Raw genomic sequence first — 24,651 nt, 5'->3', positions numbered from 1 at the left:
GTAGCTTCACCCTATACTCTCATTCTCATTACAACGCCACACTATGTTCACTAATCCTGCACCAAAGACTATCATAGATAGTTACACACACACTTGCCCCGATATGCATTACAGACTCTGGTGGCAATAGCCATAACACAGAATCTACCTCTGCGGAGATCCACTTCCTTAAATAATCCCTCTTGATGACAATACTTGAAGGGCTTCCTATGGAACCGTAGATACATGATACATCACTAGTCTTCTTAAATCCAAGACTCTAAATAACTCTGAAATCAGGATGCTATACGCGGAAACCACGGAACACCATAACAGAGCATCACAATGTCCTGCCTCTACCACTGATTCCCTCACTCCCAGCACCATACACATACATCAATACATTTCCTCTGAATCCCATAATAATTTCCTATTTCACTCAATGTGCAACTTCAGTGCATCCAAACACTCAATTGGAATACAAGGAAGGAGCTAACTCTTCAGAACACATTGATGATCCTCCAAAACCCTTTCCACTATTGCTTAAAAATCCAAGCAAGAATACACATCCCAGCCCGGGAGTTGGCTACTCAACAATCTTCTACCCATATTTCAACCCAGAAGTTCTCAACTGCCCATACTATCATTACGAGTCTTCCGCTTGAAACGACTCTGACCACCACCAAATTCCTGACCATTTACCACCCGTCGTGGAGACACCCATCCTTCTCTAAGACATATACCACATGCATTATCTCGCCCTGCACCTTTCCTTGATCACCAATGACCCTGATCTCATGAATTCAAGCCGCAAGTTTCTGTATCCAATCCCCTAACCGCTTTTGCACAAATCTCTGGTTCTCTCGATAAACCACCCGGTTCTCCCCCACTTAGGGTTCAAACCATCACTATATGACACATCAACAATCTCACAAACTATTTTCACCAGCAATAACGGACCTGCCCCTAGAAAGTTCTATGCAACGCCCGATAATCCCCTTTAAGGAAATCAATCGATCTCATATACTATGAACCTCAGATGAAATCCTCAAGAACTTCTCATCACGACTGCCTCTAGTCGTTCCAAGTCTCGCACCAATCCAAAACCACACAACTTAACTATCCAATAACATCACTGCCTCGTAGACCGGACCATGAAATCATCATACTTCCCCACCTCGACTCATCAATCGATGTTCCATCACATGGATCTTCCCAAGAACAGGGACCCACTCCCATATTCAATACCCAACATAGATAGGAAAACCACTGCACTGATAAACTTGACTGAACTCCCCACTGATACCTCTACAATACGCCCTACTGTACTCAAATAGGTGTAACGTGGTCCTCGACTATCTCAGTCCCAACTGACTATTTGCTCATGGTAAATTACTGCCTCGCGGCACACATGCTACCTGATACTCTGATGGAAAATCATCCTCAATGACAACCTACAGGTTTTACCCCCAAACCCAAAACTTAAACATCATGCCTCTCATGTTTCGTACACGAACATAAATAGCACCACCCAGGTCATAGAAGGTGACATCTCCTTTATTGACTGATTGCTCAACTCAGACTGAAATTCTCCCCTCCCTCTGGCTCCTTACCAAAATACTTTGAAAGGCTCTCGACCTCCTTCTCAAGGGACGTCTCTTCGAACTCAATCTTGGCCCACTGGCCTAAAGCCCATAGCATCCAATCTCTACCTCATCAATCATGACCGGATAACCGAAGAACCATTAGCATCATTCACTATGAACCATGGTACTCATCCCATGACATCTCTTCTCAATATGCTCTGGTGTATGGTACACGAACCATAGCATCACTCCTCCATCTGCTCCGATGTATGGTACTCGAACCATAACATCACTCCTCCATCCGCTCCGATGTATGGTACTCGAACCATAACTTCACTCCTCGATTCGCTCCGATGTATGGTACTTGAACCGTAACATCACTCCTCAATTCGCTTCGATGTATGGTACTCGAACCATAACATTATTCCTCAATCCGCTCTGTTGCATGGTACTCGAACCATAACATCACTCCTCCATCTGCTCCAACGTATGGTACTCGAACCATAACATCACTCCTCCATCTGCTTTGATGTATGGTACTCGAACCATAACTGATGGGTTTTGAGCATTCTAACACTTCCTAAGTGTACATGCAACCCTAATAACCTTGGATCTATGTTTGTCTAATTTGTCATGCAAAGTTGAATTCCAAGGTTATATTCCTATCTAGCATACATGGGGAACAATTTTAACATAAAGTATAGATAGAATAACTCACCTTGTTGTTGCTTGTGTTCCTTGAAACCTTGTGAGCCTAGCACCCCAAGTGTGATGCCTCAAATGCTTCACACAACACCAAATGCTCTTGGAAGAACTTATGAGAGAATACTCACTTCTTCAAAATCGGCCAAGCCCTCTTGATTCTTAGTGTAGCCGATTTTGGGTGGAGAATATGTTACTTATATAGTGTTGACACATCTAGGGTTAAACCCTAATGTGTCATGACTCTTCATTTCCATGACCCATGGGTTTGTAACTCCCATGGAGCATCCATGGAGCATCCTATGGGTGGAACCCAACTTGATGATCCATGGAGCCTTTTAGCCCACTATACAAGATATGGATGATTTACTTAATCAACCCATATATTTAATTAGTTATCTTTTGATCACTTAATTAATTCTAAATTAATTCTTGATCAAACTAATCAAATAATATTATTAATATATTAGAACTTATAATATATTAATAATCTCCAAGTGTTATTTCTCTCATTTAGTCTATCCAATTGCATGGTGCCATGCAACCCAAATGGACCATGCCGGGTCGGGTCAAGTACATACCAGAAATAGTTATGGACTTAGACACCTTATCCAACAGTCTCCCACTTGGATAAGTCTAATAACTATTACTGCAAGTATGACTTCAGGAACCGATCGGCAATCGTAGCTCTTTTCAAGGTTTCTCGAAACTGAGAAGATGATGGTACGCCATTTAAGATAAGTGATCATATAATCCTCTGTTCTAGATATCAGTCGGACAAATACATGGAACAATGTCTTACTTATTGTCCAACATTTGTTTCCCGATTTCCGATTTGTTTGACAAAGAACTTTATTGAACACATCAATTTAGTTCTGACCGGGCCCGGTACATAGGTCAAAACAAAATCATCGAGGGGCCCAGATATCAGCTTCTAATCCAAGAAGGAACAGATAAACTTCGACTCATAAGTTTGTTCTACTACTCATTGAATTACACACAAGAGCACGATTTTATAACATTGAGTTACCAATGCGTTTTTCGTACAATCAATGCATAACCAACTTGTAAGTAACAAATCATATCTCTAGGTTTAAAGACTTATATGATATTACCGTCTCACGATCACTCGAGATAGAATTCCATGAAGTGATTCCAGTGAGCGTGGGTTGAGTCCAATGCTCAGAACTTATGAGGACTCATGATTGTTGTAGCCTTGTCCCAGACCTCTACAATCAAACATGACAGTCTTGATTCATACCTACTTCTGACATATGACCGACTGTGGAGGTTTGAATAATATGTTATACCAAACAAAATTATTCTGGAAGTCAAAACATGCAAAAGAAATATAGTAAACGATCGACAAGAGATAGCAACACTTTACTCATAAATAAAACACTTTTATTCATCATCAAATGTCAATTACACTTTACAAATTTCGAGATTATCTAACTACTAAATCTAATATCATCCTTCAGCCCTATGCTCTGAGCATGCTGGAGATGCTTAACCCGAGTCAGTCCCTTCGTGAGGGGATCTGCCGGATTCTCATCTGATGATACCCTCTTTGCCACGAGGAGTCCTTCTTTGATCCGATGTCTGATGAAATGGTATTTTCTGTCGATGTGTCTGGATCTCCCGTGATCCCTTGGTTCCTTGGCTAAGGCAACAGCACTTTCACTATCACAGAAAATTTCGATCGGCTCTTTAATAGCTGGTACAACTCCAAGGTCTCCAATGAAGTTCCTCAGCCATAACACCTCCTTTGCCGCTTCGCTAGCTGCAATATACTCTGATTCACAAGTAGAATCTGCCACTGTCTCTTGCTTGGAACTCTTCCAAGAAATTGCTCCTCCATTTAGGGTAAAGACCCAGCCCGACTGAGAGCGGAAGTTATCCCTATCAGTCTGGAAGCTAGCATCACTATACCCTACAACTCTCAAGTCATCACTCCCACCGAGGGTAAGGACCCAGTCCTTAGTCCTTCGTAGGTACTTGAGAATATTCTTTACCGCAGTCCAGTGTGCCTTGCCAGGGTTCCCCTGAAACCTGCTAACCATGCTCAAGGCAAAGGCTACATCAGGTCGAGTACACGTCATAGCATACATGATCGATCCTACAGCCGAAGCATAAGGTACTCGACTCATTTCTGCTATCTCAGCCTCAGTGCTAGGGCTTTGTGTCTTACTCAGTTTGGCGTTACTCTGGATGGGCAACTCTCCTTTCTTGGAGTCTTGCATTCTGAATCTCTTCAGAATCTTCTCCAAGTAGGTACTTTGACTAAGTCCAATTAGTCTTTTACTCTGATCTCTCAAGATCCTTATCCCCAAAATATAGGCAGCTTCACCAAGGTCCTTCATAGCGAAACACTTTCCAAGCCAGGACTTTACTTCCTGCAGGGTTGGAATGTCGTTTCCTATGAGTAGTATGTCATCCACATACAATACCAAAAAGCTAACTATACTCCCACTAGCCTTGACATATACACAAGATTCATCTTCACTCCTAGAAAAGCCAAATTCCTTGACCTTTTTATCAAAGCAAAGATTCCATCTGCGAGGTGCTTGCTTTAATCCATAAATGGATTTCTCAAGCTTACACACTCTATTAGGGTACTCGTTACTGACAAAACCCTCTGGCTGACTCATGTAAACATCTTCAGCCAACTTTCCATTAAGGAAAGCGGTTTTGACATCCATTTGCCAAATTTCATAGTCATGAAATGCGGCTATGGCTAACAGAACCCGAATAGACTTAATCTTGGCTACCGGAGAAAAGGTCTCATCATAGTCCACTCCAGGAATTTGAGAGAAGCCCTTTGCAACCAGTCTAGCCTTATAAGTGTGTACTTTACCATCCATGTCGGTCTTCTTCTTGAAGACCCATTTGCACCCTACAGTCTTTCGACCTGGTACATTCTCAACCAAGTTCCAAACTTGATTGTCATACATGGATTGTATCTCGCTATCCATAGCCTCTTTCCATTTGGCAGACTCGGGGCCCGCCATGGCTTCCTCGTAGCTGTTAGGGTCATCTTGACTTACTAGTGTCTCATCACTAATAAGTGTCTCACCTTCTGCAGTAATCTGGAATCCATAGTAATGCTCAGGTGCACTCCTAACTCTCGTGGAACGCCTCAGAGGTACAGATTCATCAATTGGCTCAACAGGAGTTTCCTCCTCAAGTTGAGGGCTAGAGTTTAAAGTTCCTTCACCACTTGACTCTTGAATTTCTTCAAGATCAACTTGCCTCCCACTGTCTCCTTGGCTTATAAACTCTCTTTCTCGAAAGACTCCTCTTCTTGCTACAAAGACCACATTGTCACTAGGTCTGTAGAAGAGGTAACCAAAGGATTGCTGTGGGTAGCCGATGAAAATACACCTCTCGCTTCGGGGTTCGAGCTTATCATGAGTCTCGCGTCTCACGAAAGCCTCGCAGCCCCAAATCTTGATGTGGTCTAGTTTAGGTACTTTACCAATCCACATCTCGTGAGGAATTTTGGCAACTTTCTTTGTAGTGACTAGATTAAGGATATGGGCGGCAGTCTCTAAGGCATACCCCCAGAATGAGATTGGTAGCGAAGCTCGACTCATCATGGAACGAACCATGTCCAACAAGGTTCGATTACGCCTCTCAGCCACACCATTCAACTGCGGTGTCCTGGGAGGTGTCAATTGTGAGACAATCCCACATTCCTTTAGATAGTCGAGGAACTCTGAACTAAGATACTCACCACCTCGATCGGATCGAAGCATCTTAATGTTCCTGCCCAATTGATTCTCGACTTCCTGTTTAAATTCCTTAAACTTCTCGAAAGTCTCTGACTTATGCTTGATTAAGTAGACATATCCATATCTACTGTAATCATCGGTAAAAGTCAAATAATAACGATTAGCATCCCTTGTGGCATGTTTGAATGGTCCACACACATCCGTGTGTATAAGGTCCAACAAACCTTCACCCCTTTCACACGAGCCTGTGAAGGGTGACTTTGTCATTTTTCCAAGTAAGCATGATTCGCAACTATCATTTGACTTTAGGTCAAACGACTCCAAGACTCCATCCTTTTGGAGTTGGCCTATGCGTTTCTTGCTTATATGTCCAAGACGACAATGCCATAATGATGCTTTATCCAAGTTATTATTATTAGTAGAATCAATACACAAAACATTATTTCCTAAGTTATCTACAATAGATACAACTTCATACACACCATCACAAGGTAATGCTTTAAAATAATGTACATTATTAAAGAAAGCATTAATCGAACCAACTTCATTATCAAACGAAAAGGTGAAACCTTGTTTGTACAATGCATGAAAGGAAATAATATTTCTTGCCATTTCTGGCGAATAACAACATTTATTCAAATCTAATTTTAACCCACTACTTAGCGATAAAGTATAAACTCCAATCTTGGTGACAGGTGTAACTTTCCTATTCCCCATGATTAAGTTTATTCTTCCTTGCTCCACATTCTCACTTCTTCCTAGTCCCTGCAAGTCACAACAAATATGAATACCGCAACCTGTATCAAGGACCCAAGATTTCGAATGGGGTGAGTTATTAGAAATGATAGTGTAAATACCTGCATGGTTGGGTTTGACTTTCCCATCCTTCACATCTTGCTGGTACTTTGGGCAGTTCCGCTTCCAATGAGCTTTTTCATTGCAATAGATGCATTCAGCCTCTTTTGGGTCAGAAGAAGGAGTAATGAAACCTTTCTTGGTTCCACTTGAAGAAGAGCCATCAAGGGTCCGAGCCTTGGTACCCTTTGAAGATCTCTTTCTCTTCCTCCCTCGACTTTGCCCGATTGCCAAGACCGGAGTTGAGTCTGGAGTAGGAGTGATAGCAACCGACTTCCCCTTAAGACCTGTTTTTGCGGTCTTGAGAAGTCCCTGAAGTTTGCTGAGGGTGACCTCTTCCTTGTTCATGTGATATGTCATGCGGAATTGATCATAGCACGATGGTAAGGAGTGCAAAATGATATCTATTGCAAGCTCCTCAGGGACGTTCACATTGAGCTTCAGCAAACGATCCACATACCTTTGCATTTTCTGCATGTGGCTCGTGACGGACTCTCCGTCCTTCATCATAGTTGTTATCATGGAGCAGATGACTTCGTACCTCTCTTGTCGTGCACTTTGATGGTATCTTTCCATCAAATCTTGGTGCATTTCATAAGGGTAGAAATCTTCATAAGACTTTTGGAGTTCAGCTGTCATGGTGGCCAACATGATGCAAGCCACCTTGGTTGCATCTCTTTCATGAGTATGAAAGTCAGCGATCTCCTGGGGAGTTGCAGTGGACTCATCAATTTCCTTAAGCTCCTTGTCAAGGACATATTCTTTGTCCTCGTAGCGGGTAATCATCCTGATGTTTCTGATCCACTTATTGAAGTTGGATCCATCAAAGGTGACTTTTCCGCACAGACTCATAAGAGTAAAGGAGCCATTAGGATTCGAGCCAGAAGCATTATTTGAAGACATCTGAAAAAGAAGAACAAGTTTAGTTTAGATTTAAGAGAGTCCTTAATAAAACACCCAAATGTAATATTAAGGCTAGGATCCAATCACAATATAATATAACTTAGAAGAGGTATGCCGTAATCTAAGCTATACCATATTTGAAAGGTAGGTGAATGACGATTCACCAATTTCCACCACGAAAACCGAAATATTAAATATTTAGTTTTTATTGGTTTTAGAAATTCCTAGATTCTTTGAGATCCAATGAACTTTTCAAAGGCATGTTTCAATCTCGGGAGTGCCCTCCAGGTTTTGTGACTGGGATGCCGAGGATCACAAAATGAGGTGTGAAGTAACCATGCAAATCACTTGGTACCCTTAAAGTTTATCACTCAATCGATGTGCCGGTAAACCATACACGCTCCACCGATACTATAATAAACCTTAAGTCACCCTTTACCTACTTTGTTAAGTCCAAGTTAGTGTGCCGGTTAACCACACACGCTCCACCAACGACTCAGACAAAGTGTAAAGTGTAATTTCATGGATTAGCACCTTATTCACATTTTTTCCTAAAGTAACTAAGATTGGGAATTTAATAAACATTTAGTTACTTTATTATATTCATCATACTTTGAATGAGAATTTATAAGTCCTTGTCTTACCCGTTCGGCTAACGACCCTCCACCAGTCAAGCAAGCGGTGGGTGAGAATATACACCCATTAAGTCACCATTTTATAGGCAACAACCTTATACCCACCTTATAGACCGGCTTCGTGAATGAGGCGTACTAGCGGTAATACGACTTTATTCTTATACATATATATATATATATATATATATATATATATATATATATATATATATATATATATATATATATATATTATTAAATCATCATAATATAAGTATAAGGGTTGAATTTTAACTTTTAAAATTCTAGGGGTTGGAACTTAAAGTTTTAACTTAACTTTACTTGTTCCAAAACTTGAGGGCAAGTTTTGTAACTTTCAAAACTTTTCATTTCTTGTAACTTATGAGTTTAATAGAGTAATAAAATGAAGACTCTTCATTTTTATAACTCTTGTGTTTTCTTAATGGTTTTAACTCAAGTGTGACTCTTGGTTTTCCATAACTTAAGGATAAGTTATGGACTCCATTAAAACACATTATGATCAAGAATTAATCTACCACATAGGTTACAAATAATTCCTATGATCATCTAAAACATCATAAGAACATGAATATGAACACAATCAAAAATTACATAAAACTTTTTAATTTTGATAACTAGTTGTTGTAAATGAATTAGCAAAGACATTACACCACCAAAAACAAGTTTACAATTACCAAAACAGTTTAGGGTAATGTTTCTAACTCATTTTCCAGCAACTGAATCGAAATTCTGCACTCATTCGACCCTACTCGCCGAGTGCATGAACATAACTCGCCGAGTTGGTTGAAGATACTCATGGACTCGACGAGTCCCCCCTATAGACTCGACGAGTCCATTCGCAGACAGCAAATTTCCGATTCTGTTTTCAACTTTTAAGCACAAATAAGAACAAACAAGCCTAGGCTCTGATACCACTGATGGGTTTTGAGCATTCTAACACTTCCTAAGTGTACATGCAACCCTAATAACCTTGGATCTATGTTTGTCTAATTTGTCATGCAAAGTTGAATTCCAAGGTTATATTCCTATCTAGCATACATGGGGAACAATTTTAACATAAAGTATAGATAGAATAACTCACCTTGTTGTTGCTTGTGTTCCTTGAAACCTTGTGAGCCTAGCACCCCAAGTGTGATGCCTCAAATGCTTCACACAACACCAAATGCTCTTGGAAGAACTTATGAGAGAATACTCACTTCTTCAAAATCGGCCAAGCCCTCTTGATTCTTAGTGTAGCCGATTTTGGGTGGAGAATATGTTACTTATATAGTGTTGACACATCTAGGGTTAAACCCTAATGTGTCATGACTCTTCATTTCCATGACCCATGGGTTTGTAACTCCCATGGAGCATCCTATGGGTGGAACCCAACTTGATGATCCATGGAGCCTTTTAGCCCACTATACAAGATATGGATGATTTACTTAATCAACCCATATATTTAATTAGTTATCTTTTGATCACTTAATTAATTCTAAATTAATTCTTGATCAAACTAATCAAATAATATTATTAATATATTAGAACTTATAATATATTAATAATCTCCAAGTGTTATTTCTCTCATTTAGTCTATCCAATTGCTTGGTGCCATGCAACCCAAATGGACCATGTCGGGTCGGGTCAAGTACATACCAGAAATAGTTATGGACTTAGACACCTTATCCAACAATAACATCACTCCTCCATCTGCTCTGATGGATGGTACTCGAACCATAACATCACTCCTCTATCTGCTCCGATGTATGGTACTCGAACCATAACATCACTCCTCCATCTGCTCATTAGAACCTTCAGAATACTCCCTGTATCAAGTATGGGTCCTTTGCTTTCAGTAGTAGGGGCCCATACTACCTGCCACATCTACCCATACTTTCCACACGGACTATCCCAGAGCTCCTAGGTAGCTGCTCGACCTTCTCATTCACCAATTTCGTCGCGCGTGCACGCTCCCCATCGAAATTATCTACTCTGCCCGCGCACTCATCTGGCTAAGGTTACTCCCTAGGCTCTTCCTAGATTCCCACACTTCTCTGCCATCAGTTGCTGAAGAGCTCCTAATGATGCCAGCCATCTACCTCCTGAATATCATCATATTCGCTTGGTAGCTGACTCCCATCATTGAGAGTTCCACGAAGCACGAAGCAAGCAACATTCGAGCATCGAAGAATACATAGGACTCACTCTGGGTGATAACTCCGCTTGCTCTGCTCATCCTTGAAAGTACCACCGAATTCTGCAACTCTTCCCCTCGCGGGTTCTAACTATTCTTTCGCTAAGTACCACGGTACTCATCTAGGTATCTCCCCTAGATTACTCCTCTAATCAAATCCCCTAAAGGATTCCAACTAAATATTCTCACTCATCTCATACTCAAAAGCACATCGCATATAATATCAATTCCTAGACTAAGGCATCACAAATCAGGCCACTCTAGTCCTAAGATATGAAATACCTAGCCTATCTCTAGCATGCAATAATATCTCATAAAGTGCATCATAAAGATCTCATAACACAGAAGCAATGGTATTTTGGGAAATCACCGTTCGGGCTCTGGCTGATTGTACACACTGCTCTTTCTCGCTTTCTCTTTGAACTCTTATTCTCTTTAGAAAATTTATTTCTTTGAAAACTTTTCTTACTTCCTCAGTTTGAGTCCAGATTTACCCGAAGGTGCATCTGAATCCCTCAAACCAAGGCTCTGATACCAACTTGTAACACCGTAAATTTCAAAACAATTTTTCATTTAAATATAATGGTTTAATTCTTCAAAACACTTTTCTTAAGATCTCATTCATAATCAAATTACAAAACATAACTCCATTTTCACTTGCATAATAAACCAGGATCCTCAAAACATGACTCTTTCGCTGGTGTGTACAATCAAGCCGGTGCCGTCTCGTGATCCTGAGACAAACCTGAAACACATAACACAAAACACTGTAAGCACGAAGCTTAGTGAGTTCCCCAAAATACCACATATAACACATATTAGCCACTGGAGGCTATAACTATGTGGGTCCGTGCACCTAAACTCTGTGAACCCTCAGGTTCTAACTTTGCAAGCATGCACAACATAAATCACATAGAAGAATGCAATGCAACAACAATATATATAAAACAATGTATCACATAACTCTATTTACTTACTCAAGGTAAAGTATAGTGAGAAGACTCACCTCGCGTATCTCGGTAACTCGTAAATCCCTGAAATCACTAGTGCTCGATCTCCCGAGCTATATGATGGGTTTTTGGTCATAAGACATCCTATGTGCTCATACACACCCTAATGCTTGGATCTAGGTTTCTCTATTGTACATGCTTTGAATCCAAGACTATAAACCCTAATTCTAGCATATGGAAATCAATATTAACATATAATTAGGTTTAAGATATTACCTTGATTGTTATGTAGCAATAACAATCCCAAATCTCCTTGATTTGACTTTGGAATGCTTAGAGTCACAAGTGTCACTCCTCTAATGGCTTACAAACACCAAGAGCAAATGGAGAAGGTATAAAGAGAGAGGAGAGAGGTTAGAATTCGTCCTTAGGACTTCTTGGGAAGGGATACACGAATTCATGAGCCTTAGGGTCTTTATATAGGTGTAGAGATAGGGTTTCAGTCATTATCCTTATCTAGTTGCTTATCCACAAAGCAACCATAAGGTAAGCCTTGAAAACCCTTATCCTTTATCCTTTGGACGATTTCAAGGATCCTTATCTCCTTGAATTCGTTCAACCCATATTTAGGATAACCATTACCATATTTTGTAACTATCACATAATTACAATTCAGCCCCTCTAGTTTAATTAATTACACTTGATCACAAAATTAATTCCTAATTAATTATTTACCAATATTAATTAAGCAAATATGATTTCTCCTTTAATATATTATTCTTATAACATATTAATAAATCATAATAACCTCTCTCTCTTTATTTATTTCTCCAATCAAGTTGCTTTGGTGAAGGCAACCCAAAAGGACCATGCACCATCGGGTCAAGTACATACCAAAATAGTTATGGACTTAGACACTAATCCAACAGTCTCCCACTTGGATAAGTCTAATAACTATTATGCGCATGACTTCAGATCCTGATCTCCAATCGTAGCTTTCCAAAGCCGCTGTCAACTCTGATCCTATCAGATACGCATGTCCTTAGATAAGGGATCATATATTCCTCCATTCTAGATATCGTATGAGATATGATTTCAAATCATTCTCTTTGTACTACTTCTCGATTTCTGATTTATGACGACAGACTAATTGAACAAATCAAATTAGCCCTAGCCCGGCCGAGCATTTACGTTTGTCATCACTAAACCATCGAGGGGCCAAAAGATATCGCTTTTATCCTTCTTTGGATAAAAGGAACGGATAAACTTTGATACAATGCTTGCTTGCACTCACTAACCAAATCACACACAACAATATGTTTTATAACACCAAGTTACTAGTGCGTTTTCATATTATCAATGTGCAACCGATTAGCAAGATACAACTCACACATCTCGGTTTCAAGAATATAAGATGTTATCGTTTCACCAATCACTCGTGATACAATTCATGGAGTGATCCAAGTGAGCGTGGGTTGAATCGAATGCTCAAATTCATATTCATAAGCACTCATGAATGTTGCAGCAAACATTTGCTTATGTCTAATACTCTTTTAGACAATCCACATACCAATTCACGACAGTCTTCATTGATATCTACTTCCAACATATGAACGACTGTGACCCATTTGAATAATTCGATTATTCTTAATAAACTCAATTATTCTGGAAGTCAAAACATGCAAAGTGAAACACAAGAATAATACTAATCTCATATGGCCTCAACCCTTTGATCATAAATAAAACACGTTTTATTTATCACCATATCGATTACTCATTATTTGTCGTTTCGGGTAATCAACTTCTTACTTGAATTATTACACTTGTCCCATGCTCCCAGCATGCACACAATGTTTACCTATGGTTCTTACTTTTGTGAAATAGACAAATTGAACACATTTCCAATCATTCTCATTTTACTACTCCAAATCCATTTTCTTAAGTGTAAGAATATCAAATTCTTGTTACTTATAGAATATAGTAGATTCTAACACTTTATGCAACGATCCTTTTGTAATGTCACTGCACCAAAGTCTCAAAGACTATTGCCAATGATATTACAAAGTCCTCTAACATAGATTGTTACAAGACAATTCCTTAAATATGATGTCTCTCACTCAAAGTACATTCCTTTGAACATCCTTTTGCATAAAAGTTTCTAATCTAGACATAGATTTTCAATATTTACTTCCTAATATGAACACGCTTCCATATTTTCCTCATAACAACTCATTCTTAATAGAATCTTTTCTATTTGTAATGATGTTGATATGGACCATCCAATATGGAAACATTTCCATATTTTCCAATACTATACTTCTAGCTACTCACAAGCGACCAATCCTCGTCGAACTTTGGATTGTCCTTTGATAGTTGTTTAATTATTTTAGTCAAAACCAATTCTAGTCCCTTTTCCCTCTAAATGCGCTAGACATTTGGAAAATTTTAGAATGGTCAAACATTAAAGCATTTGCAATCGATCCTATACCCAAAGCGTATGGGACACGACGCATAATGTTTTATTTGCTATGTTCTCAAAATTCGAATTGTGAAAAGGAATTCTGTAATCATAATCGAAATTTTAAGAACACACTATGTACCTTTGGCTAAGTTTATTAACCTTTCTCAACCTAAGCCTTTAGATTTGAAATGAAGCGTAATATTCTCTCCCTTAATTATAGCAAAACAACTTTACAATCCTTACGACTTTGCAAGGTATAACTCTTGTTTTTCTATAATTAATATTTCCAACTTGCAATACTTTCCATAATAATCATACAATCATAACTTTTTTGCTCCCACTATCATAACACTTATGCTCCCACTAGCTTTGACATGTATTCATAAACATCTTAACTTCCAGAAAGACAATACCTATTGAATTTATTAAGTCCATGTTTCTAATACTTAGTGCTTTGATAATCTTTTATCAAGGATTCTTGAACTTATACACTTTTGCCTTAGATAGTGCATATGTGTGTCTTAACAATTAAGACTAATTGCCAAACCTCACAATTCAAATTATGGAAAGGGATACCGTAACCATGATTGAATTCGAGAATGCAACTTTACAATCACTATCTTCTTAAAATCTTTCTTAGTGAAAGCATTTCCTCACAATCATTTTCATGAAGGAGGAAATCTTATGACACTTATATTTTAATGGTGTATATGTTCCTATCCATGTGAATTTGAAAAAAAAAATTATGACAAATTCAAACTCATATGGACCGAACTTTCTTAATCTTGATTTATTGCCTTACAGTAGCACAGCTGCCCACCACATCTTCCAAGTAGTTAAGCAGCTCACATTTTCCTATCAATGAACCTTTCATTGATTCAGGTGCTTTGCCTTTTATGCGTTCAAAATGAGTACTCATAGGACTCACATGCATAATTAACTCAATTGGAACAACACAGAATCAAAATATCGTCAACACGATAGGTTGAACTCAACTCGTGTGCTAGTGATGATCGATAAGGTTTATTTGATTTGTTCTTGAAACTTTTCAAGACCATTAAGACTCCCACTGACTCCTTGACATATAAGATTCTCTTGTCAATAAACATTTGTTGACAACCAAATATTCAAGAGTTAGTGTAGCTTTTATCAAAACACTTCATAAATTGGTCCAAGTTGGTGTTTGTCTTATTCAAGACATCACAACTTTCCACATTTTATGAATGTTATAAACCTTTAACACTTTTCACTCATTACCACAATCTTAACTTTAAGACTTGTTATTGGAATGAAGTATGATAGACTTCTTGATTTAACCATTTCTTCAATCCTTGATTCCTCTTCGTAAACATACAATTGTACTAAGACTTACTTAGAGGATCAATTGAGACATGGTTCTTAATCATTAAGACCCATTATAAAGCATAAAAGCTACTCTCCCTTCTTCTTAGAATGGAGAAACTTTTATCTTTCTGCCTACTTGATTCTTCTTGTTCGTTCTACTATTGATCTAAACCCTTTAATCAATTCAGAATTACACTTAATCTTATAAGCATAATCATATTTACTAAGCCTTTAGTAAATCATGACGAATATCTTTGTTACTCTTATGGTGAACTTGATCAACACACAACTTTGTGTACTCGATCTCCTAGTCCTTCACTTGACACTTTGTCAACGAATTTGTCTAATTTCCAAATATGAAATTTCTCATTCATTATGCAACCAAGTTGCGTGATTCCAAATTTCAGTCCAATTGAAATTTGGGCGATGAGAAACTCTCCCTATTTGGTAAATTCTCGACATTTCCATAAATAACATAACTAAGAATCATATCCATTCGTTGTAGAAATATGCAAACATCAATTTTCATAACGATTTCATCGCAAGGAAATAAATAAATAAATAAATAAGTCAAACAAAATTTATTTTATTTATAAAAGCAGCGGAAAAACATTTGTCCTTACAATGCAAAATCTATTGAAAACTATGTAAAAGGAAAATTTCTAACAACTCTATCATAACTATCTAAGCTCAAAATCCAATCTTCAAGTCCATGCGATCAAGATCCATCTCTTGTGATTAGATTCATCTTGCTCTCTTATCAAGCTTCCTTTCTTTTCACCGATCCTTCAAAACATTCAAATGCAATCTTATCACATCATGTATTAAGAATCAATGAATAGGAACTTAACGGAGTTAGATAGTGGATTTTACCTGAAGCGTGGTCATACTTTTGACTCTCCCATCTCTTAGATCTCTTAGGTAAATAGGGTAACTTCGTCTCCAATGCCTCTTCTCTTGGAAATAAAAGCAAATTGACTCTTTTGGAACAACACATGGAACTACTTCAGACATCGCCTTTCTCTTGTGATCAAACTTTTTGATCATTGCATGTCTTTCATTGCCATTGTCTATATCCATAGAGGTCTTGAAGGCAGATTCACCAATCAACTTTGCTTTTCTATTGCGCCAAACCATTGTTGATTCAGTAGCAATAAGCATATAGGTGAGATCTATAAGAGTCACGTCGTGGTTTATCATATAGTACTCTCTTGCGAACTCACTATATGAGTTAGGAAGTGACTAAAGAACCCAATCAACAGCCATTTCCTCACAGACAACGGATCCCAACATTCTTAACATATCAATGTGTGACTTCATCCCTAGGATGTGTGCACACACCGACTTTCCTTCTTTATGTTCACTTGCCAAAAGGGCTTGAGTGATCTTGAACTTTTCAAGCCTTTGAATTTGTGGGTTAGGGAGAATAATTGGAGGAGGAGGAGGAAGTGAAGCATGATTTCTTGTTCCTCGATCGAATCGTGGAATATCATCTTCATGTGGAATGCTTGTTCCACGGGATTTGGGAAGACCATAGTTGTCGAACTTTGACATCTACAAAACGGGAGAAAAACGAATTCAAGTTAGTTGATAGATTGAGTCCTTAGTAAATCACCCAAATGAAATACTAAGGCTAGGACCTAACACAATATTCTACAACTCGGGAGAGGGAAGCTGTAACCCTAATTGAAGAGTATTTGAAGGTAAGTGAATGATGATTCACTAATTTCCACCACGAAAAACAAAAAAAAAATTAAGTTTCAAATCTATGAAAACTCCTATATCCTTTGAGATTCATTGAACTTTCTGTTGGAATAGTGTCTAAGGTTGCAACTATATTAGGCAAGTATTTGATCCGGTTATGCATGGTCCTTTTGGGTTGCCTTCACCATAGCAACTTGATGGATGATTTGTTAAAAGAGAGTAAATATTATAAGGAATAATATATGGTTATTTGATTAATATAAGTCATAGATTAATTGGAATTAATTTGGTGACTTAAAGAGATTAATTAAATAAGAGGGTATAAACTGTCAATTGTTTGATAGTTACACTTTAGACTATAAATCCTTATCCTAGATAGGATGGATGATTTCTAGGGCTTGGATAAGCCAAAATCGTCCATAGGGTTATCAAGGAAAGGATATGGATCAACTTAAAGTCTAAGTTATCCAATTAGGGTTAAAGCTGTAATCCTTAAGGAGTCTACAAGTATAAATAGACCCTAGGGGTGAGGGAATTAAACACACCATCTAAAGTAGAGATACTCTGGCCGAATTCCTCCCCTCTCCTCTCTCCTAAATCATCTTGCTTGCTATTGGTGTTTGTAAGCCATTAGAGGAGTGACATTTGTGACTCTAGAAGCTCCAAGACTACAAGATCAAGAAGGAACTCAAAGGTATGATTCTAGATCTATTTCAATGTTGTTATTTACCTAATTAGCCATTAGAAGTCTTGGATTCAAAGCATGTTTAATTAGAAAGCCTAGATCCAAGCATTAGTGTTTTGCATGCGCACATAGGAAAGTTCTTATGGCTAAAACCCATCAGTGGTATCAGAGCCTAGCTTGGTTTTCTTTGAATTGTTGCTTGATTAACTGAAACAAACCTACAAAATTCGATTTTTAGGTTTTTGGGTCACTGACTCGGCGAGTTCCCAAGGTGGACTCGGCGAGTAGGCCTGACTCGGCGAGTCCCCTTGTGTACTCAGCGAGTCCGGGCGTCAGGATTAGGCAAAACCGGGATTTTTTCATGTTTATCTTATGGAAACTTACCTTAATCATATTAGATCAACCCTAATCCGAATTTTTGATATATATAACTATTATCTTGATCTAATTAAAGATATTTATCATCTAATAGAATATTTAATTTCCTTATGTGATAAATGATTAATTATTTTGATAATTATCTTAAAAGAAATCTTGGATAAATCAAATAAAGATAATTAGGATATTAATTGTTAATTGGAATTATTTGTTATTTGATCCTTCATGTTTTAAATGTTTAAAACCTACCCAAAGTTTTGAAATTTATATTTGTGATTAAAAGTTTTAATTTAGACAACTTAAATTTCAAACCCTAGATTTTAAAAGGTTTTAAAATACAACCCTATACTAATATGATATTACTAGAATAATATATATGTATAACTAAATGCTAGTCTTACCGTTAGTAGGCCTCATTCACGAAGCCGATCTATAAGGTGGGTATAAGGTTACGGCCTATAAAATGGCGCTTAATGGGTGTACACTCACACCCACCGCTTGCTTGATTGGTGGAGGGTCGTTAGCCAAACGGGTAGGATAGGGCAACCTCATCCTCTCATTAAAAGTATAATAAGAAATACAAAGTAACTACACGTTTTAAAAATTTCCCAATCTTAGTTACTTTAGGAAAAGTGAATTGATGCAATCCCATGAAATTACACTTTGCACCTTGCTAAGAAGTTAATGGAGCGTGTGTGGTTTACCGGCACACTAATTGGTTCTAAGAGAAGGTGGCAAAGGGTGATTCATTGTTTATCATAGTTCGATGGAGCGTGTGTGGTTTACCGGCACATCGAATAGGTGATCGTTACAATGAAGGCATCATGTGAATTTGCATGGTAATTCACACCCGCTTTGTGATCCTCGGCATCCCAGTCACAAACAAGAGGGGCATATCGAGATTTAAACATGCCATTGAATAGTTCAATGAATCTCATCCGAACCTAGGAATTCTCAAAAACACTTAGGACTAATAGTTTAAGTTTTGTAATGGAGAATTAGTGAATCGTCATTCACTTACCTTCAATTTATTTGCATGTTAGATTACGGCATCCCTTTTCTAGTATGTAAATGTTATTGTTGGATCCTAGCCCTAATTTTTCTTATTGGGTGATAATTAGGGATTCTTATTCTAATCTATCTTTGTCCTTTCTATAGATGTCGAACGCAAACAACGCTGCTGCTAGTTCTTTCACGTTGATGAGCCTTTGCCAAAAGGTCACCTTCGATGGAACGAACTTTAGCGAATGGATAAGATACATTTGCACCATTGCTCGCTATGAGGATAAAGAGTATGTCCTCGATGAGAAGCTCGAGAAAATCAACCCCGAAGTTGCTACTCCCGCCGAAATCACCGCCTTTGAAACTCATGAGCGAGATGCAACGAAGGTACATTGCATCATGATCGCCACCATGAACTCCGAATTCCAAAAGTCCTACGAGGACATGTATCCATACGAGATGCATCAAGACTTGTTGGAGAGATACCACCAAAACGCGAGACAAGAGCGTTACGAGATTTTCACTAACATGATCTCCGCTAAGATGGGTCATGGAGAATCTCTTACCGTGCACCTGCAAAAGATGCAAAGGTATGTCGACCGCCTTCGCAAGTTAAATGTTGACTTCGGTGAAGACTTGGCGATCGACATGGTGCTTCACTCTTTTCCTCCGATGTACAACCAATTTAGGATGACCTACCACATGAACAAAGAAGAGGTCACCCTAAGCAAACTCCAAGGTCTCTTGAGGGTCGCTGAGAGCAACTTCAAGGACAAGTCTGTTGCACCTACTCCCAATCCGTCCGCTGCTCCTGTCTTGGCTATTGGTCAAGGGAAGGGAAAGAAGAGGAAAGCTTCATCGAATAACTATCGCAAGGTGAAAGCCCGAGATGGTGCCTCTTCTAGTAGGACCAAAGTTGATCCCGCTAAGCCCTGCTCAAACCCAAAGGAGGCAGAGTGCCACCACTGCCACAAGATAGGACATTGGAAGAGAAGCTGCCCGGATTACTTGCAAGCGATCAAAGAAGGAAAGATCAAGCCATCTTTCGCAGGTATATACACAATCAAATCTAACGATTCTAATCATGCTATTTCTTGGGTTCTTGATACCGGTTGTGGTTATCACATTTGTTCTAATGTGCAGGGACTAAGAAGAAGTAGGGATGTAGAGCAAGGAAGGATCAATCTAATCATGGGGAACAGAAGATCGTCGCCTGTGACCAAGATTGGAGTGTATTCTTTAGTGCTTAGGAATAGTTTGATTTTAGATTTGAACAATTGTTGCTATTCGCCAGAAATGGCTAGAAACATCATTTCATTTCATGGTCTATATAGACAAGGATTTAGATTTTCTTTTAATAATGAGAATGGTTCTATTTTGGCTTATCTAAATGGTGTCTTTTACTTTGAAGCTATACCATGTAATGGAATATATGAAACTGTTATGATTGTTGATAACTTAGGAAATGATGTTTTGAATATTGATTCTTCCACTAGTATGGATAAAGCATCCTTGTGGCATTGTCGTCTTGGACATGTCAACAAGAAACGCATAGCACAACTCCAAAAGGATGGAGTGTTGGAGTCATTCGACCTTAGGGAAGATGACACATGCGAGTCTTGTTTACTTGGAAAGATGACTAAGTCACCCTTCACGAGTACTTGTGAAAGGGGTGAGGGGCTATTGGACCTAATACATACTGATGTATGTGGACCCTTTAGATCAACCACGAAGGATGGGAACCGCTTCTATGTGACTTTTACCGATGACTATAGTAGATATGGGTATATCTACTTAATCAAGCAAAAGTCAGATACCTTTGAAAAGTTCAAAGAGTTCAAGAATGAAGTGGAGAATCAATTGGGCAGGAAAATCAAGATGCTTCGATCCGATCGAGGAGGAGAGTACCTAAGTCTTGAATTCCATGATTATCTGAAGGAGTGTGGAATAGTTTCGCAATTGACGCCTCCTAGGACACCGCAGTTGAATGGTGTGGCAGAAAGGCGTAATCGGACCTTATTGGATATGGTTCGCTCTATGATGAGTCGTGCTTCACTACCTATCTTCTTTTGGGGGTATGCCTTAGAGACTGCCGCCCATATCCTTAATCGAGTCCCTACTAAGAAGGTTGCCAAAACACCTCACGAGATGTGGACAGGGAAAGCTCCCTCGTTGGCACATATCAAGGTTTGGGGTTGCGAGGCTTTCGTAAGATGAGATACTCACGACAAGCTTGAACCTCGAAGTGAGCGATGTATTTTCATCGGCTACCCGCAAACATCCTTTGGATATCTCTTCTATAGACCGAAAGACAATGTTGTCTTTGTTGCGAGGAGAGGAGTTTTCCGAGAGCGAGAACTCATAAGCCAAGGAGACAGTGGGAGGCAAATCGAACTTGAAGAGATTCAAGAATCGATAGATGAAGGAACCTCTACCGCTGGCATTCAACCCAAGGAGGAAACTCCGGTTGAACCGATTGACGAATCCTTACCTCTTAGACGTTCCGATAGAGTTAGAGTTCAACCCCAGTTTTATGGTTTTCATATTACTACCGAAGGGGACACGTATATTAGTGATGGTACACTAGTAAATCTTGATGAACCTAATAGCTATAAGGAAGCCATGGCAGGCCCGGAGTCTGCGAAATGGAAAGAGGCAATGGATAGCGAGATCCAATCCATGTATGATAACCAAGTTTGGAATTTGGTTGATTATGTGCCCGAACGTAAGACCGTTGGGTGCAAATGGATCTTCAAAAAGAAGACCGACATAGATGGGAACGTACACACATATAAGGCGCGATTGGTCGCGAAGGGCTTTACTCAAACTCCCGGAGTTGACTATGATGAGACCTTCTCACCAGTTGCGAAGATTAAATCTATTAGAGTGATGCTAGCAATTGCCGCATTTCATGATTATGAGATTTGGCAAATGGATGTCAAGACCGCTTTCCTTAACGGAAAGTTGGCCGAGGATGTTTACATGGCTCAGCCAGAGGGGTTTGTGGATCCGAAGCATCCGAATAGAGTGTGTAAGCTTGAGAAGTCCATTTATGGACTTAAGCAAGCGTCTCGCAGATGGAATCTTTGCTTCGATGAGAAAGTCAAAGAGTTTGGATTTGTACGAAGCGAAGACGAATCTTGTGTATATGTCAAAGCAAGTGGGAGTATAGTAAGCTTTCTCGTTCTATATGTCGATGACATATTACTCATAGGGAACGACATCCCGACTCTGCAGGAGGTTAAGTCCTGGCTCGGGAAGTGTTTCGCTATGAAGGACCTCGGAGAGGCTTCTTACATTTTGGGAATAAGGATAGTAAGAGAAAGAAGTAAGAGACTAATTGGACTTAGTCAGAATACTTACTTAGAGAAGGTACTAAAACGTTTTTAGTATGGAAAACTCAAAGAAGGGGAGAACTACTGATACAAGGAAATGCCAAGTTGAGTAAGACTCAAAGTCCGAGTACCGAAGCTGAGATAGCAGAAATGAGCCGAGTACCATACGCTTCCGCAGTTGGCTCAATCATGTACGCTATGACTTGTACTCGCCCTGATGTAGCCTTCGCTTTGAGCATGGTTAGCAGATATCAAGGGAACCCTGGCAAAGCACATTGGATTGCGGTGAAGAACATCCTTAAGTACCTTCGGAGGAGGAAAGAATGGTTCTTAGTCCTTGGAGGGAGTGATGACTTGAAGGTGCGAGGGTATAGTGACGCCAGCTTTCAGACCGATAGGGACAACTACCGTTCGCAGTCGGGCTGGGTCTTTACCCTAAATGGAGGAGCAGTGACATGGAAAAGTTCCAAGCAGGAAACCGTAGCTGATTCAACGTGGGAATCAGAGTACATCGCAGCGAGCGAAGCGTCGAAGGAGGCAATATGGCTAAAGAACTTCATTGGTGATCTTGGAGTTGTGCCGGCCATAAAGGAGCCCATGGAGATTTTCTGTGATAACGAAGGTGCGGTTGCCTTGACCAAGGAACCGAGGGATCATGGTAGATCTCGACATATCGACAGAAAATATCACTTCATTAGACATCGTGTAGAAGAAGGACAACTCGTAGTGAAGAGGATATCATCAGAAGATAGCCCAGCAGATCCGCTTACGAAGGGACTGAGTAGGGTTAAGCACTTGCAGCATGCTAGGAGTATTGGGCTGAAGGATGATATTAGTATAGATTAGATAGTATTAGAAACGTATAATAGATAAATGTAATTAACATTTGATGATTAAATAAAGGAGTTTTATTTATGAGTAAAGTTACTGTCACATGTTAATTGTTTAACTATTGTTTCACTTTGCATGTTTTGACTTCCAGAATAATTGAGTTTATTAGGAATAATCGAATTGTTCAAATGGTCCACAATCGTTCATATGTTGGGAGTAGATATGAATGAAGATTGTCATGAATTGGTGTGTAGAATGTCTAAATGGTGTTAGACATAGCAAGGGTTGCTGCAACGTTCATGAGTGCTTATGAACTGGTTTTGAGCATTGGAATAAACTCGCGCTTGCTGGAATCACTTTATGGAATACGATATAAAAGGTGATCGCAAGACGATAATATCATATAGTCTTAAAACCTAGATATATGGTTTATTATTTGTTAATTGATTGTACATTGATAATGCGAAAACGCATCAGTAACTTGGTGTTATAAAACGCATTGTTGTGTATAGTTGGTTAATGAATAAGTAAATGCATATAAGTCGAAGTTTATCTGTAAAGTTTATCCTAAGAGGGTAGAAGAGATATCTTGGCCACTCGATGATTTGATTTGACTTATGTGCCGGGCCCGGTCAGAACTGAATTGATGTGTTTGATTAAGTTCTATGTCGAATAAATCAGAGATCGAGAAATCAAATGCTAGACTAACCATTCCATAGGATTGTCAGCATGATATCTAACAGAGGACTGTAAGATCCCTTATCTAAAGGACAAGATTGATTACATCAGAGTTGACAGCGTCTTTAAGAGCTACGATTGCAAACCGAATTGTACTTGTATAGTTACTAGACTTATCCAAGTGGGAGACTGTTGGAATAGTGTCTAAGGCTACAACTATATTAGGCAAGTATTTGATCCGGTTGTGCATGGTCCTTTTGGGTTGCCTTCACCATAGCAACTTGATGGATGATTTGTTAAAAGAGAGTAAATATTATAAGGAATAATATATGGTTATTTGATTAATATAAGTCATAGATTAATTGGAATTAATTTGGTGACTTAAAGAGATTAATTAAATAAGAGGGTATAAACTGTCAATTGTTTGATAGTTACACTTTAGACTATAAATCCTTATCCTAGATAGGATGGACGATTTCTAGGGCTTGGATAAGCCAAAATCGTCCATAGGGTTATCAAGGAAAGGATATGGATCAACTTAAAGTCTAAGTTATCCAATTAGGGTTAAAGCTGTAATCCTTAAGGAGTCTACAAGTATAAATAGACCCTAGGGGTGAGGGAATTAAACACACCATCTAAAGTAGAGATACTCTGGCTGAATTCCTCCCCTCTCCTCTTTCCTAAATCATCTTGCT

This window comes from Lactuca saligna, chromosome 1, assembly GCF_052625555.1.
Source record: "Lactuca saligna cultivar CGN05327 chromosome 1, ASM5262555v1, whole genome shotgun sequence".
Classification (NCBI taxonomy): Eukaryota; Viridiplantae; Streptophyta; class Magnoliopsida; order Asterales; family Asteraceae; genus Lactuca; species Lactuca saligna.
Note: the sequence above shows the minus strand (reverse complement) of the source record.